Source organism: Petromyzon marinus, chromosome 43 (genome assembly GCF_048934315.1).
Source record: "Petromyzon marinus isolate PM22_M1 ecotype Great Lakes invasive population chromosome 43, UKy_Petmar_22M1.pri1.0, whole genome shotgun sequence".
Taxonomy (NCBI): Eukaryota; Metazoa; Chordata; class Hyperoartia; order Petromyzontiformes; family Petromyzontidae; genus Petromyzon; species Petromyzon marinus.
The window spans coordinates 10,923,426-10,938,575 of NC_133709.1; positions in this window are offsets into that span (position 1 = coordinate 10,923,426).

The window sequence follows — 15,150 nt, forward strand, 5'->3', positions numbered from 1 at the left end:
GTGAGTGTATGTGAGTGAGTGTGTGTATGTGAGTGTGTGTATGTGAGTGAGTGTATCTGAGTTTGTGTGACTGCGGGGAGCGGTAGTGTAGCGGTTAGCGCGCCGCGAGTCGAATTCGATTCCCGCTCACGGTGACGATCATCTGAACCGGATTCTCGGTCTCCCCTAGGTCGACTCAGCCTTAAATGTGTTACCGGTGCTTTGTGTAAAGATCATCACTTAAGGGGGGGAGACAAAGACGGCCGGGCGTCGCGGTGCTGACCTGCACCAGCACTTGCCCCCGCCAGTTTGCAAGAGGCTACACGGGGGACCTTTGCCTTTGCGTCGAGCGCGCGCCCTTCACGCGCGCGGCTTCTGCGCGTGCCGCGTTGGGCGAGCGGCGCCGCTGGGGCCGTTCCACGACGAGATTTGGTGCCGGAGGCCCACGTGGCCCTGGGGGGGGTGGGGGCTCTGGGGAGCGGGGTGGGAAGAAGGGGGGGGAAGAAGGGGGGGGGGGGTGGTGAAGGGACGGCGTCAATTCATCGCCGGCAGGAGCACGGTGCGTGTCCCCGTGCGTGTGTGTGTATCCATGTGTGCGTGTGTGTCCATGTGTGTGTGTGTGTCCCCGTGCGTGTGTGTGTCCATGTGTGTGTGTCCCTGTGTGTGTGTATGCGTGTGTGTGTGTGTGTCCCTGTGTGTGTGTCCATGTGTGTGTGTCCATGTGTGCGTGTGTGTCCACATGTGTGTGTGTGTGTCCATGTGTGTGTGTGTGTCCATGTGTGTGTGTGTCCATGTGTGTGTGTCCATGTGTGCGTGTGTCCATGTGTGTGTGTGTGTCCATGTGTGTGTGTGTATGTGTCCCTTTGTGTGCATGTGTGTGTCCATGTGTGTGTGTGTGTGTGTTCCTGTGCGTGTGTGTCCATGTGTGTGTGTGTGTGTCCATGTGTGTGTGTGTCCATGTGTGTGTGTGTGTCCATGTGTGTGTGTCCCTGTGTGTGTGTGTCCATGTGTGTGTGTCCATGTGTGCGTGTGTGTCCATGTGTGTGTGTGTGTCCATGTGTGTGTGTGTATGTGTGTGTGTCTCTTTGTGTGCGTGTGTGTGTCCATGTGTGTTGTGTGTGTGTGTGTTCCTGTGTGTGTGTCTCCGTGTGTGTGTGTGTCCATGAGTGTGTGTGTCCCCGTGTGTGTGTGTGTCCATGGGTGTGTGTGTGTCCCTGTGTGTGTGTGTCCCTGTGTGTGTGTCCATGAGTGTGTGTCCATGATCTAAAACAAAAACTCCCCGTGTCCCCTGCCAACTTCGCTGCTAATGAATGTTTTATTTACTGCGCGGTCAGGAGAGCTAGCTCCTCCTCTTCAGCCGCAGACGGCAGCGCGACCCGAAATCGTTTGGATGGGTGGCTGGGTGGGTGGCTGGGTGGCTGGGTGGGTGGGTGGCTGGGTGGCTGGGTGGTTGACTGAATGATCGGGTGGGTGGGTGGCTGGGTGGGTAGTTGAGTGGGTGGCTGGGTGGTTGATTGAATGATCGGGTGGGTGGCTGGGTGGGTAGTTGAGTGGGTGGCTGGGTGGTTGACTGAATAATCGGGTGGGTGGCTGTGTGGGTAGTTGAGTGGGTGGCTGGGTGGTTGACTGAATGATCGGGTGGGTGGCTGGGTGGGTAGTTGAGTGGGTGGGTGGTTGACTGAATGATCGGGTGGGTGGCTGGGTGGGTAGTTGAGTGGGTGGCTGGTTAGTTGACTGAATGATCGGGTGGGTGGCTGGGTGGGTAGTTGAGTGGGTGGGTGGTTGACTGAATGATCGGGTGGGTGGCTGGTTGGGTAGTTGAGTGGGTGGCTGGTTGGTTGACTGAATGATCGGGTGGATGGCTGGGTGGGTGGCTGGGTGGGTGGCTGGGTGGGTAGTTGACTGGTTGGTTGGTTAGTTGACTGAATGATCGGGTGGGTGGCTGGGTGGGTAGTTGGGTGGGTGGCTGGTTGGTTGACTGAATGATCGGGTGGGTGGCTGGGTGGGTAGTTGAGTGGGTGGCTGGTTGGTTGACTGAATGATCGGGTGGTTGGGCGGGTGGGTGGCTGGGTGGGTGGCTGGGTGGGTAGTTGACTGGCTGGTTGGTTTGTTGACTGAATGATCGGGTGGATGGCTGGGTGGTTAGTTGGGGGGGGTGGCTGGTTGGTTGACTGAATGATCGCGTGGGTGGCTGGGTGGGTAGTTGAGTGGGTGGCTGGGTGGTTGACTGAATAATCGGGTGGGTGGCTGGGTGGGTAGTTGAGTGGGTGGCTGGGTGGTTGACTGAATGATCGGGTGGGTGGCTGGGTGGGTAGTTGAGTGGGTGGGTGGTTGACTGAATGATCGGGTGGGTGGCTGGGTGGGTAGTTGAGTGGGTGGCTGGTTAGTTGACTGAATGATCGGGTGGGTGGCTGGGTGGGTAGTTGAGTGGGTGGGTGGTTGACTGAATGATCGGGTGGGTGGCTGGTTGGGTAGTTGAGTGGGTGGCTGGTTGATTGACTGAATGATCGGGTGGATGGCTGGGTGGGTGGCTGGGTGGGTGGCTGGGTGGGTAGTTGACTGGTTGGTTGGTTAGTTGACTGAATGATCGGGTGGGTGGCTGGGTGGGTAGTTGGGTGGGTGGCTGGTTGGTTGACTGAATGATCGGGTGGGTGGCTGGGTGGGTAGTTGAGTGGGTGGCTGGTTGGTTGACTGAATGATCGGGTGGTTGGGCGGGTGTGTGGCTGGGTGGGTGGCTGGGTGGGTAGTTGACTGGCTGGTTGGTTAGTTGACTGAATGATCGGGTGGATGGCTGGGTGGTTAGTTGGGGGGGTGGCTGGTTGGTTGACTGAATGATCGGGTAGGTGGCTGGGTGGGTAGTTGAGTGGGTGGCTGGTTGGTTGACTGAATGATCGGGTGGGTGGCTGGGTGGGTAGTTGGGTGGGTGGCTGGTTGGTTGACTGAATGATCGGGTGGTTGGGCGGGTGGGTGATTGGTTGGCTGTGTGACTGGACGGCTAGGCGGGTGGTCTTGCTGAGTGGTTGAGTGGTTGGCTGAGGAGTGGGCGTGTGATTGGGCGAGCACGTGGTTGGCCAGGGCGGCGCTGCGACACCCGACCACTGCTGACAGATGGGAGGATTTGACACCAGCAGCAGGCGGGGGGGGGTAGAGGCGCTGGTGGTGGGGGGAGGCATTCACCCCCCACCCACCCAGTCCCAACTCCCTGCCTCCGTGACCACATTAGGGCAAGGATGGCTCTGAACAGCTGAGTGAAGGGATTTGGGGTTAGCTGTCCCCATCCCGAACTCCCTCCCAACCCAACTCAAGCCACCAACCCCCAGCCCGTGAGTGGCTTCAATTGAGCAAGTTCGTCACCCCCCCGTAAATGGACGGATTTAATTCCATTGAAGTTAATTATCTACCACGTACCCCCCACCACCACCACCCACTCCACGGTCTGAGACTTTGCTGCATCCATCCGACCGTGCAGTCGATCCCCGGACCCAGTTCAAGTCCAGGCTCAAGGACAGTGCCGGATTGTCCTAGCAGCACAAGTAGCTACACACGTGTAGAGTAGCTACTACAGGTGTAGTAGCTACTCTACACATGTGTAGTAGCTACTACACATGTAGTAGCTACGGGCCCCGCACTTTCAAGGGCCCCGCGCTAAACGCTTTCAAGCTATCAATTCCCGTTCGGTGATTCTGCACTTGCTCTATTACTATAGTACTATACCGCCTTCAACTTTTAAGAACGACTGGGTGTTTAAAGGTTAGCGATTTGTCGATATTATCAGACTGTATAGCAAATGAAAAAAAAAACCCACACAATTACTTTGCTATGCAAGTTAAAAATGTTTGAGTTTTAAGATTTAGGTGGAATTCATTTATTTAATTCGGGCCCCTATACAACATCATGCTACAGGCCCCACACTCGCTTCATCCGGCACTGGTCAAGAGGCCTTCCCCTCCAGTTCATCCGCCTCTCTCTCTCTCGCTCTCTCTGTGTGTGCGCCAAATAAATAACGCCCATCAAAGACAAAGATCCCCCGTATAGCCTCCTCCATACGACTATTGGGGCAAGTGCTGTTAACCAGGCTCGAGTGGATGGGTCGGTGTGGTCAGGAGCCATCTCTCTTCAGCCGTCTGATGTCGCCCCGGCCGTTGCTGTTCTACAAACCCGCACCGGGCCCTCACTTGAGGCTGAGTCGACCTCGGTTCGCCTCGGGTCCGGTTTGGATGATCGTCGGAGTTGTTGGTGGTCGTGAGCAGGGGTCGCCGGGTTCGTAGCGCAGCGCGCTAACCACTGCACCACCATCACCACCACTGCACCACCACCACCACTGCACCACCACCACTGCACCACCACCACCACTGCACCACCACCACTGCACCACTGCACCACCACCACTGCACCACCACCACTGCACCACCACACTGCACCACCACCACTGCACCACCACCACTGCACCACCACCACTGCACTACCACCACTGCACCACCACTACACCACCACTGCACCACTGCACCACCACCACTGCACCACTACCACCACTGCACTACCACCACTGCACCACCACCACTGCACTACCACCACCACTGCACCACCACTGCACCACCACCACCACTGCACCACCACCACCACTGCACCACCACCACCACTGCACCACCACCACCATCTGGGAGGGCGGCGGGGGGGGGTGACGCAACGGAGGCGACAAATCATCTCAGAGTCCTCGTCATCGTCAGCCATGATCTCTCCGCTGCTGGATGAAGACCTCCCCCACCACACCCCCACCCCGTCGTAGCAACTGCAGCTGTCATTGCCACGAGGTGTAGCAGTTCGCCGGCCTATCCATCACCACCACCACCAACAACAACAACAGCAGCAGCAGCAGCAGCAATCTCGCTCGAGAACAACAACCAAACCATCACCGTCTTCCACTGCTCCATCAGCACCAGCACGTGCAGAGGAATGCGTGGCGTGGAGAGAGAGGGTGGAGTGGCGCTCTCGGCATCACTGCTGATACGGGCAGAGGCATTGACCTCGAGTCGCCGTCACGAGTAGAGGGAGAGGGGGGGAGCTCGAGACGCCAGGAGTCATCACGGGCCGAGTTCCTCGCCACGTTCGGACGTCGAGCGGACGTTACCTTGAGCCGCGCGTCACTGCACCTAACCCAGACGCGCACTGCCCACCCCATCCACAGCAGATGGTTCCGTCTCATCCCAGAGCCTACTTCACATCACCCACCCAGTCACCCATCCGTCCACCCACCCACCCACGTGCTCACCCACTGACTGGCCCACTCACTCAGCCACCTACCCACACACCCACCCACCCACTCACCCACCAACACACCCACTCATCCACCCACTCACCCACACACTCACCCACCCACACACCCACCCACTCACCCACTCACCCACCCACACACCCACTCACCCACTCACCCACCAACACACCCACTCATCCACCCACCCACTCACCCACCCACACACCCACCCACTCAATCACCCACCCACACACCAACCCACCCACCAACACACCCACACACTCACCCACTCACCCACCCACCCACCCACCAACACACCCATACACCCACCCACTCACCCACCCACACACCCACTCACCCACCCACCAACACACCCACACACTCACCCACCAACACACCCATACACTCACCCACTCACCCACCCACCAACACACCCACCCACTCACCCACCAACACACCCACACACCCACACACTCACCCACAACACACCCACTCACCCACCCACCAACACACCCACCCACTCACCCACCAACACACCCACACACCCACACACTCACCCACCAACACACCCACACACTCACCCACAACACACCCACACACCCACCAACACCCTCACCCACCCACCAACACACCCACTCACCAACACACCCACCCACTCAACCACCCACCAACACACCCACCCACCAACACACCCACCCACTACCTCAACGCAACCGTCGCAGCGCGGATGAGAAAAGCGGCATTGGCGAAACCCCAAAGGCAGCGGCGTTTTGCCGATTGTGCGCGCGTGCGATGCCACAGCCCCAGGGATCACCCCCCCCCCCCCCCACTGATCCCCTGTGGGGGAGGGGGGGTAGGAGGGGAGGGGGCATCGACGTGCGGCCTCAGCGACGACTCCGCGATCCCCGCCCCACGGAGTGTCACGTGGTGGACGCTGCGCCCCACGGAGTGTCACGTGGTGGACGCTGCGCCCACACGGAGTGTCACGTGGTGGACGCTGCGCCCACACGGAGTGTCACGTGATGGACGCTGCGCCCACACGGAGTGTCACGTGGTGGACGCTGCGCCCACACGGAGTGTCACGTGGTGGACGCTGCGCCCACACGGAGTGTCACGTGACGGACGCTGCGCCCACACGGAGTGTCACGTGACGGACGCTGCGCCCACACGGAGTGTCACGTGGTGGACGCTGCGCCCACACGGAGTGTCACGTGGTGGACGCTGCGCCCACACGGAGTGTCACGTGATGGGGGGGGAGGTTTGTTGTTGTCGGGTCAGATCGCGTAAAATAACAAACAAAATGCTGCGTCGTTAAACCCTTCACCACCCGACGCAGCTAAGTAGTAAAGGTGTTTCTTTGTGTTGTTGGGTCAGATCGCGTCAATATAAATGCGCCAATCTTGATTTGAAGCTTTCGTGACTGCAGGAATCCATGCTCTTTGGTGGGTATAAAATAAACCCTCCACCACCCGACACAGCCGATCGCTGAAGGTTTGCCACGACAGCAAAACGCTCACAATTGTCATCGTCGTCATGGGCTTGACTCGTCACGCATTGCCACGTTCTGCCAGAGGCCATCCGAGGTGGTGGTGTGCTGGTGCGTTGTGCCGCATGCCCGATATCCCCATCGAAGTCGCTGTATTTTGTGTCGATTGCCAATTGCTTCGTTGCTGTTCACCGCTACTTCGGTGGCTAGGAGATGTTAACCACCTCGCCTGATGTACAGGGAGGCCCGTGGGTTCGATCCCGACCCTGACGATGCCTGCTGCTGGTTATTTGGAGTTTGCGGTGTCTCTCACTCTCTCTCTCTCCCCCTGTAGTCGTGTGGAATTTTATCCGTGTCCCCCGGTTTTTCCCTCCACATTTAGAAACTCGTGAAGGTGAGACTCCCTGTCCTGGTCTCTCTCTCTCCCTCTGTCGAGTTCTCACCCTCGTCACGCACAATAAAGTTTGAAATGTGAACTCGCTCACCAACTTACTCACCGACTTACTCACCCGCTCACTCGCTCACTCAACTCTACCCACTCATTCACCCACTCACTCGTTAATTTAACACTCACCCACTCACTCACCCGGCTTACTCGTGCAAATAAGACTCACCCCCCCCCCCCATCTCTCTCCTCCCTGTGCGTGTCTCGCCTGGTTACACAAAACTCAACTTGAACGTTGCAAGTCGGGAGCCCCCCCTAAGGTCCCCCGCCCCAACCGCTCGCCGCTGGTTTTGTTCCACGCAGCGGCGCGCGGTCTGCAGTGGTGGGGTGCTCGGAGGGGGGGGGAGGGGTGCCGACAGGGGGGGGTTGCGACGGACGTCTCCGTCGTTCTCATCGCGGCGAGCGTGGCGATTTAAATTGCGCGGGCTCTCCGGTTCGTCCTCGGGGCGAGGTGGCCGACGATTCGACGAAGGCGCCGCAGTCCGCACATGGGTTTAAGACGACGAGGGAAACATTCACGTGCGGTGGGGTAAAATGTGGGTAACTCCCACCTCTTTGTTTCATCATCATCGTCGTCCCTCCCGGGCGGGGGTGGATAAAATATGTACCAAGTTGCGTCGAAATTCGATGTAGTTGCTCGCCGCCTGCCGTAAAGGACGCGTGGAAGTGTCCACCACGGGGGGCGGTGGGGGGTGGGGGCTGTTCAACGGGGCGATTAGCGTCGATTTATTCTTTCGGTGTTCATTTGAGGAGGGGGAGGGAGGGTGGAGGTGGGGGGGGGGTCAGGGAGCTGTGGAGTGGGGGGGGGTGGGGGGGTGCGTTTTGAGTCCACGTGGCGAAGACGAGGCCGGAGGAGCATGGAGGAGATGGAACTGGAATGCCTTGCTGGCGCTGGTAAAATGGAACCAAATCAACATTTCAACGGCTTTGGTCCCCTTCAACCAGCTCTAGATAAGCATTATGTACTCCGCGTGTACCACTGCAGACGAGGAGGAGGAGGAGGCCCGGGAGAGGCCGCTGCCTCATGGGTGGCGGTGACCGAGAAACGAGGACACGAGGGGAATGATGATGACGATGTCGTTGATGATGATGACGATGTCGCTGTTGTCGTTGATGATGATGATGACGATGTTGTCGTTGATGATGATGATGATGACGATGTCGTTGATGATGATGATGATGTCGCTGTTGCCGTTGATGATGATGACGATGTCGCTGTTGTTGATGATGATGATGATGACGATGTCGTTGATGATGACGATGTCGTTGATGATGATGACGATGTCGCTGTTGTCGTTGATGATGACGATGATGACGATGTCGCTGTTGCCAGTTAAAAGGGTAAAACCTATTCCTATATCTTGTTTCTGGCAAAGGAGGTTTCATAATGTAAATGCCCTCAATACTCTGATAGTGCGCTGTTTTTGAGTTGTACGCTTTTTGGCGTCTTCTGGTCTAACACCAATGGAGACTAGGCTCTAAGAAAAGCCGTCTCGGGTGTGGACCAATCAAATTCAAGGACAGGGCCAATATTATTATCAGAGTTGTCTTTTCTTTTTTGTTTGCATTTTGACTGCTTGTGTTGTGGTTATTGCAAACATGATGTCGTTGATGATGATGACGATGTCGCTGTTGTCGTTGATGATGATGACGATGTCGCTGTTGTCGTCGATGACGATGATGATGACGATGTCGCTGTTGTTGATGATGATGATGACGATGTCGCTGTTGTTGATGATGATGATGACGATGTTGATGATGATGACGATGTCGCTGTTGTTGATGATGATGACGATGTCGCTGTTGTCGTCGATGACGATGATGATGATGTCGTTGATGATGATAATGATGACGATGTCGCTGTTGCCGTTGATGATGATGACGATGTCGCTGTTGCCGTTGATGATGATGATGACGATGTCGCTGTTGTCGTTGATGATGATGAAGATGATGTCGTTGATGATGACGATGTCGCTGTTGCCGTTGATGATGATGATAACGATGTCGCTGTTGTTGATGATGACGATGATGACGATGTCGTTGATGATGATGATGACGATGTCGCTGTTGTCGTCGATGACGATGATGATGACGATGTCGCTGACTATACGTGATGGTCACCACGGGGCCAGAGGGTGGGGGTAGAGGTTGGCTACGTACGGTGCGGCTGAAGTTCAACGTACATACATTTACATACAGAGGAGGACACCTGGGAATTAATGATGATAATGATGTATCTCATTAGACCTCCTTTGCCAGTACCAAAATATAATAATAGGGGTTTTCCCCTTGTTTCTGGCAACAAAACTGAAACCTTTTTTTACAAGGATTCATGTTACTGCATTAACCACAATACCTGCTGTCAAAATGCAAACAAAAAACATACTATGATAATATATGCATTGTCTTTGAAACTGAAAGCCGTCCCTTGGTGTGGACCAATACGTTTCAAGGACCATGCATATATGATCATAGTATGTTTTTTGCTTGCATTTCGACTGCAGGTATTGCGGTTAATGCAGTAACATGAATCCTCGTAACAAAAAAAAGGTTTCGGTTTTGTAACCAGAAAAAAGGAGAAAAACCCTATTATTATAATGATGTAGTTGATGTTGCTGCTGCTGATGATGATGACGGTCATTACAAAGCTCCCTCCCTCTCCCCACCCACAGCTCCCTCCCTCCAAGGCTGTCCCCTTCTCTCCCTGCACCCACTAACCACACGGCGGGTGAATGGTCAAGGTGACACAGGCACGTGAGCGAGTTCGACCGCTTGCATCGAGCACTGCGTCGCTCCGGTTCGGGATGTGCTGCGTTGCTTGACGGAACTTTTTGACGGCGTTTGAGGCAGGAAAATGAGGGCTTCGTTCCAACAAACACGTTGATGGTGGTGCTGCTGGTGCTGCTGCTGCAGCGGTTCTCGATCCGTGGAGAGTTCAGCGGCGATTAAAAAGTTGAGCGCATTTGTTTTCTTGTGTCTGACAATTTTGTGGGGGGCGGGGGGGGGCAGGGGGGGGGAATAATGAATTTGCCAAAAGTCACGACCGTACCATGAAAGGCCCCTTCGTCCGGTGTGATTTTTAAACACGATCATAATACTCGGACACTAAAACACAACAACACTAAAACACAACAACACTAAAACACAACTCTAAAACACAACAACACTAATACACATCAACAACACTAAAACACAACAACACTAAAACACAACAACAACACTACAACACAACAACAACACTAAAACACAACAACACTAAAACACAACAACACTAAAACACAACAACACTAAAACAACACTAAAACACAACAACACTAAAACACAACAATACTAAAACAACAACACTAAAACAACAACACTAAAACAACACTAAAACAACAACACTAAAACAAAACAACACTAAAACACAACAACAACACTAAAACACAACAACACTAAAACACAACAATACTAAAACAACAACACTAAAACACAACAACACTAAAACACCACTAAAATAACAACACTAAAGCACAACAACACTAAAACACAACAACAACACTAAAACACAACAACACTAAAACACAACAACACTAAAACACAACAACAACACTAAAACAACACTAAAACAACAACACTAAAACACAACAACACTAAAACACAACAACAACACTAAAACACAACAACACTAAAACACAACAACACAACAACAACACTAAAACACAACAACACTAATACACATCAACAACACTAAAACACAACAACACTAAAACACAACAACAACACTAAAACACAACAACACTAAAACACAACAACACTAAAACACAACAACACTAAAACAACACTAAAACACAACAACACTAAAACACAACAATACTAAAACAACAACACTAAAACAACACTAAAACAACAACACTAAAACACAACAACACTAAAACACAACAACAACACTAAAACACAACAACACTAAAACACAACAATACTAAAACAACAACACTAAAACAACACTAAAACAACACTAAAACAACAACACTAAAACACAACAACACTAAAACACAACAACAACACTAAAACACAACAACACTAAAACACAACAATACTAAAACAACAACACTAAAACACAACAACAACACTAAAACACAACAACACTAAAACACAACAACAACACTAAAACACAGCAACAACACTAAAACACAACAACACAAAAACACAACAACAACACTAAAACACAACACTAAAACACAACAACACTAAAACACAACAACACAACAACAACACTAAAACACAACAACACTAAAACAACACAACAACACTAGAACACAACAACACTAAAACACAACAACACTAAAACACAACAACAACACTAAAACACAACAACACTAAAACACAACAACAACACTAAAACACAACAACACTAAAACGCAGCTACACTAAAACACAACAACAACACTAAAACAACACTAAAACACAACAACACTAAAACAACACTAAAACAACAACACTAAAACACAACAACACTAAAACACAACAACAACACTAAAACACAACAACACTAAAACACAACAACAACACTAAAACACAGCAACAACACTAAAACACAACAACACTAAAACACAACAACTACACTAAAACACAACACTAAAACACAACAACACTAAACACAACAACACTACAACACAACAACAACACTAAAACACAACAACACTAGAACACAACAACAACACTAAAACACAACAACACTAGAACACAACAACACTAAAACACAACAACAACACTAAAACACAACAACAACACTAAAACACAGCAACAACACTAAAACACAACAACACTAAAACACAACAACAACACTAAAACACAACACTAAAACACAACAACACTAAAACACAACAACAACACTACAACACAACAACAACACTAAAACACAACAACACTAAAACACAACAACAACACTAAAACACAACACTAAAACACAACAACACTAAAACACAACAACAACACTAAAACACAACACTAAACACAACAACACTAAAACACAACAACACTACAACACAACAACAACACTAAAACACAACAACACTAGAACACAACAACAACACTAAAACACAACAACACTAGAACACAACAACACTACAACACAACAACACTAAAACACAACAACACTAGAACACAACAACAACACTAAAACACAACAACACTAAAACACAACAACACTAAAACACAACAACACTAAAACGCAACAACACTAAAACACAACAACAACACTAAAACAACACTAAAACACAACAACACTAAAACACAACAACACTAAAACACAACAAAACTAAAACACAACAACAACACTAAAACACAACAACACTAAAACACAACAACATCACTACAACACAACAACACTAGAACACAACAACACTAAAACACAACAACAACACTAAAACACAACAACACTAGAACACAACAACACTAAAACACAACAACACTAAAACACAACAACACTAAAACACAACAACACTAGAACACAACAACACTAAAACACAACAACACTAAAACACAACAACAACACTAAAACACAACAACACAACAACAACACTAAAACAACACTAATACACAACAACACTAAAACACAACAACACTAAAACACAACAAAACTAAAACACAACAACACTAAAACACAACAACACTAAAACACAACAACACTAAAACACAACACTAAAACACAACAACACTAAAACACAACAAAACTAAAACACAACAACAATAAAACACAACAACAACACTAAAACAACACAAAAACAACACTAATACAAAACAACACTAAAACACAACAACACTAAAACACAACAACACTAAAACACAACAACACTAAAACACAACAACACTAAAACACAACAACAACACTAAAACACTACAACACTAAAACAACAAAACTAAAACACAACAACAACAAACAACACTAAAACACAACAACACCAAAACACAACAACAACAAACAACACTAAAACACAACAACAACAACACTAAAACACAACAACACTAAAACACAACAACACTAAAACACAACAACAACAACAAACAACACTAAAACACAACAACGACAACACTAAAACACAACAACACTAAAACACAACACTAAAACACAACAACAACACTAAACCACAACAACAACACTAAAACACAACAAAACTAAAACACAACAACACTAAAACAGAACTCTAAAACACAACAACACTAAAACACAACAACACTAAAACACAACAACACTAAAACACAACAACACTAAAACAACAACAACACTAAAACACAACAAAACTAAAACACAACAACAACACTAAAACACAACAACACTAAAACAACACTAATACACAACAACACTAAAACACAACAACACTAAAACACAACAAAACTAAAACACAACAACAACACTAAAACACAACAACACAACAACACTAAAACACAACAACACTAAAACACAACAACAACACTAAAACACAACAACACTAGAACACAACAACAACACTAAAACACAACAACACTAAAACAACACTAAAACAACACTAATACACAACAACACTAAAACACAACAACAACACTAAAACACAACAACAACACTAAAACACAACAACACTAATACACAACAACACTAAAACACAACAACAACACTAAAACACAACAACACTAATACACAACAACACTAAAACACAACAACAACACTAAAACACAACAACAACACTAAACACAACAACAACACTAAAACACAACAAAACTAAAACACAACAACACTAAAACACAACAACACTAAAACACTAAAACACTAAAACACAACAACAACAACAACACTAAAACACAACAACACTAAAACACAACAACAACACTAAAACACAACAACACTAAAACACAACAACACTAAAACACAACAACACTAAAACACAACAACACTAAAACACAACAACACTAAAACACAACAACAACACTAAAACAACACTAAAACACAACAACAACACTAAAACACAACAACACTAAAACACAACAAAACTAAAACACAACAACAACACTAAAACACAACAACACTAAAACACAACAACAACACTACAACACAACAACACTAGAACACAACAACACTAAAACATAACAACAACACTAAAACACAACAACACTAGAACACAGCAACACTAAAACACAACAACACTAAAACACAACAACACTAGAACACAACAACACTAAAACACAACAACAACACTAAAACACAACAACAACAACACTAAAACAACACTAATACACAACAACACTAAAACACAACAACACTAAAACACAACAAAACTTAATCACAACAACACTAAAACACAACAACACTAAAACACAACAACACTAAAACACAACACTAAAACACAACAACACTAAAACACAACAAAACTAAAACACAACAACACTAAAACACAACAACACCACTAAAACAACACAAAAACAACACTAATACAAAACAACACTAAAACACAACAACAACACTAAAACACAACAACACTAAAACACAACAACAACACTAAAACACTACAACACTAAAACAACAAAACTAAAACACAACAACAACAAACAACACTAAAACACAACAACACTAAAACACAACAACAACAACAAACAACACTAAAACACAACAACAACACTAAAACACAACAACAACACTAAAACACAACAACACTAAAACACAACAACAACAAACAACACTAAAACACAACAACAACACTAAAACACAACAACACTAAAACACAACACTAAAACACAACAACAACACTAAACCACAACAACAACAACACTAAAACACAACAAAACTAAAACACAACACTAAAACACAACAACACTAAAACACAACAACACTAAAACACAACAACACTAAAACACAACAACACTAAAACACAACAAAACTAAAACACAACAACAACACTAAAACACAACAACACTAAAACAACACTAAAACAACACTAATACACAACAACACTAAAACACAACAAAACTAAAACACAA